We start from the raw sequence: 4,756 nt of genomic DNA on the forward strand, positions 1-4,756 counted from the left end.
TTATGACCAAAGTATTTTTACTATTAGAAAACTTTGTATTATATTAACCACATCTTTTATAGTTACTTTTGGATGCTTACTTGTCTTCCACTTGTGAACTACTATTGGCTCATCCAAACATTAGCCCTAGTAGTTTCAATGATTAAAATAAAATACATGTTTTCTTAATTCTAATTTGTAGGGGGAAGCAACTTCACAAAGTATCATTTTCCTTAAGGTGTTTTAATGAGTTGTTGGATATAAACCCTAATTATAAACCTTAATCATAAATCTTAATTATAAACCTCAATTATAAACCTTAATCATAAATCTTAAATATACACCATAATTATAAAAACTAGATTATAATACTTATCATATTTATATTCTAGAATTGAATACAAATCCTAATCTTAAATGTTAAATGTTGAACCCTAACCTTATAAGTAAATCATACTTAAGGTCAAGATTAGGTTTTAACATTTAACATTAATATTTTTATTTAGAATTAGGAGAAGGGCTTAGCATTTAAGATTATTTTTAGGATAAACGTTTTGCATTTAGGATAACTTAGTTAGGCCAAGGGTTAAGAATTCAGGATAAAGGTTTAGGATAAGGGTTAGACTTGAGATTAGAATTTAAAACTTAATGTCAAGGTTTAATATTTTGTATTAGGTGCATGTTTTACCATTTCAAATACAATTTTAGCATTTATAATTAGGAATGAGATTATAATATCATGGACAACTATAGTTCAGTATTTGAAGAGTTTAGATTTTTTCATTTTAAATTATCATTTACTATAACTTAGGGTTATTGATTAGTTATGGATCTAATATCTAGTATTTAATACTTTAGATTTATGTAAATCTTTTAGGATTACGATTGGCATTTTAATAAAAGTTTGAGATTGTATAAGGTTTAGGATTTAGGGATAGGGTCAGGATTAGGAATATTAATGTTTAAGATAAGGGTTAAGCATTTAGGATAATAGTTTATCATTTAAGGTTAGAATTATGGTTTGACATTTATTATTAGTACTTTGTTCTTAGGATAGTTATCTAATTATTTATATTGGGGTGTAGGTTTTAGAAAATTAAGATTATGGTTAGGATGATAGGGTTATGATTAGATTTTTGGTTAAAATTGGGATTATAGTTAATCTTAAATGTTTACCCTTAATACAGAACTATTAGTGTAAATCCTATGCCTAATACTTGAACCCTAACTCTAACCATAATAATAACCTTTATGTAAAGTAAGGGGGCACATTATGTACTGCCCAGCCAAGGGATTCAAAGAACTAACCAAAAGTTTTACTAAGAAAGCAATAACATGTACAATAATTTACATAGAAAACATAAGAGATTACATTCCTTAACGATTCCTTAACAAGCACATTTACATTTCATTTTAAAATAATCATAATTACTAGAAGTAAAATAAATAACACATCCACATGAAAGAATAACTACAAGTTCATGTTGGATAGTGTTGTCTTTGATGTTACAAAAATGTTATATCAGTCATCAGACAGAGTCTACCGATCTCAGAAGGTAAGCATAGTAGTTTATAGAGTCTACTGAGCATTGATGAATATTACACTGTAAAGATAGCTTCTACCAAGCTAACTTGGTTAACAAAGGAAGTCCAGTACTTATCGAGCTCACTCGGTGATCGAAGGAAACTATGACAGAGTGTTTACTGAACTGGGAAGGTAAGCAAAGAAAAGTCAGTTTTCATCGAGCTCACTCAGTCATCGAAGGAAAGATGGAAAAGTCAGTTTTCACCGAGCTCACTCGGTCATCGAAGAAAAGATGGAGAAGTCAATTTTCACCGAGCTCACTCGATCATCAAAGTGGAGTCAGTTTCATCGAGCTCACTCGGTCATCACAGGGAACTCAGTGCTTACCGAGTTCACTCGGCGATTGAAGGATTTCAAAAAATTCTCTGTACTAACCGAGCTCAGTCGGTTAACACATGAATTATTTTCTGAATAGTATTCACCAAGCAGTGTCAGCTAGTAAAGGGATTTGTTAGTTTGTAATTTTAATTATTTCTAGCCGACTATTGTAGTTGTTTGATTATTGGTCAGTGATTAGAGCCGACTAAGATAATCTGTAAGGTATATATGAAAGATTAAGTTGTGAATTTGTGAGATGTAAGAGTTTGGATGCATAAGAGTGCGAATGTATGGATATGGAATGAGAAAATATTAAACATAAGAGCGAATGTTGAAGAATTTTGATGAAGGATCAGATGCATTGAAGGAGTTGCAAAGTTGTATGTGATCAATAAGGATCTAGTCAAGCATAACAGAGATCTACAATCAGCAAAGATAAGTTGCACATTATATCAGGTCACTTCACTGTTGCTTTCTAACCATTGTAATAGTGAACTCAAAATCTCTTAACAGAGTGGGTTTAACAACCCTATTGTAAATCCTCTAACAAGGTGACAGTTCAGTTGAATTGTTCTAAAGACCTCTAGCAAGGCCACTCCTAACAGGGTGATTAAATCCTCTAACAGGGTCACACCTAACAGTGTGTTTTTGTAACCTTTAACAGGGTTGGCTCCTAATAGGGCTCACTTCAGAAGAGTGAAAAACAGTAACTAGTTACATTGGTGATTTTTCCCATATTGGGTTTCCACGTTAAATCTGGTGTCTCTAGTGTTTGAGTTTGCTGAATTGTTTTGATATCAATTCTTAATGATTGTTATTATTTGCTGCAATATCAAGTTTCAGTAATCTGTAAAATAGATCAAACTTTTAGACATCTAAGGGACTGTGAAATGTTTTTGCAATAATTGATTCACCCCCTCCCCCTCTCAGTTACTTCATTCTCATTTCCAACAATTGGTATTAGAGCTTTTGGTACTTGCAGGAGAAGATTTCAAGGATCTAAGCAAAAGATCAGGATGTCTTACAAAAAAGAAATTCCAAAACTTAATAGAGATAACTTCTCAGCATGGCAAGGACTGATGAAACTTCATCTGGCTACTGTTGGTGATACTGGACTAAAATACCTTGAAGAAGAATATGAAGAACCTTCTGGCACACTGTCAGTCAATGATATTGCTGAAAAGAAAACTCACAACAACATGATGATAGACATAGCATCTGCTCTCAGCTATGAAGAATTTGATGACATTAAGGACTGCAAAACCACCTTTGACATGTGGAACAAGATAAAAGAAATCTATGGAGGGGATGACAATGTGAGAAGAGCAAAAGCATAAAGTCTAAGAGGAAAATTTGATCAAATGAGGATGAGAGAGGATGAAAACATTGCAAAGTATGTTGAAAGAGTTAAAGCATGTGTAAGTGCAATCAGGGCAGCTGGTGGTGACATCAAAGGAGAAATAGTTGTAAGCAAAGTTCTCAGAACCTTTCTTCCCGTTTATGCAATCAAAGTGTCTACAATTTAGGAAAGAAGATGTGAAGCAAATCATCAGATAAATCTTGAGGCCATAGTTGGGAGATTAACTGCATTTGAACTAGATAACTTTGACAACTATGTTCTAGCTTCCAAGAACATGGAATCAACATTTGAGGCCAAAGTTTCACTCAAGGAGAAAAGCAAAAAGAAACTTCAGTCAGAAAGTGAAGATGAATCAGATCTAAGCTCAGACAGTGATCTCGAAGTAATTGAAGCTCTTCTAGCAAGAAAATACTCCAGAGGCAGAGGAAAATATAAAGGTAAAGTTCCTCTAATATGTTTTTCATGTGAAGAAATTGGTCATATTACAGCTAGGTGCCCGAACAAGCAGAACAATGATAAAAAAAAGGATCATAAATGGAATGGCAAGAAAGATTTCAAATCATTCAAGAACAAAGGTAAGAAATCATGTTTCATGGCTGAAAATTTTGAAGATTCTGATAATAGTGAGGATGAAATTGTTTATATTGTTGTTAAAGATGATTCTGACAATGATGAGGAAGATAAAATTGCTCTTATCTCTCATATAAGTAAGAATGATACATGGATTATAGACAGTGGTTGCTCACATCATATGATTGGTGATAAAACTAAGTTTGATCATTTTGAATATTATGATGGTGGCAGTGTAAGGTTTGGTAATAATGAACCTCATTTCATAAAAGGAAGAGGAAGAATCTGTCTAACCAAAGAACTTGTTTGTAATAATGCCTATTGGGTTGAAGGTCTCAAACATAATTTGCTAAGTGTGGCACAGTTACTCAATACTGGATTCAAGGTGGAATTCATGCATGGAAAGGCAAGACTGTTGAATGAGCAAGGAAAGCTGATAGGATCTGGCAACCAACCTAAAGGTAACTTATTCTATCTAGAACTTGGTGAATGATCATGTTTTATTGCTCAAATTGAAGAGAGTTGGTTATGGCATAAAAGGTTGTGTCATGTCAATTTTGATAATTTGATAACAATAAGCAAATTCAAGAAAGTAAGAGGCATTCCTAACATTAAGAAACCTGAGGTTGGTCTATGCAAGAACTGTCAGATTGGTAAAATGGGAAGGACTAGTTTTAAAGGTAAAAACTATCAATCTGAATATATATTAGACATTGTGCATACTGATTTATGTGGACCTATTGGAATAGAAAGCTATACTGGAGAGAAATTTTTCATTCTCTTTGTTGATGATTACTCAAGAATGCTGACTGTCATGTATCTAAGAAATAAATCAGAAGCATTTGAGAAATTCAAATGGTATTTGGCAAGAGCAGAAAAAGAAACAGGGAAAAGACTGAAATGTTTAAGGTCAGACAGAGGTGGTGAATTCATTTCACATGAAT

The sequence above is a fragment of the Cupressus sempervirens genome, chromosome 10 (genome assembly GCF_028749045.1).
Source record: "Cupressus sempervirens isolate cs-2001-9-10 chromosome 10, ASM2874904v1, whole genome shotgun sequence".
In the NCBI taxonomy this organism is placed as follows: Eukaryota; Viridiplantae; Streptophyta; class Pinopsida; order Cupressales; family Cupressaceae; genus Cupressus; species Cupressus sempervirens.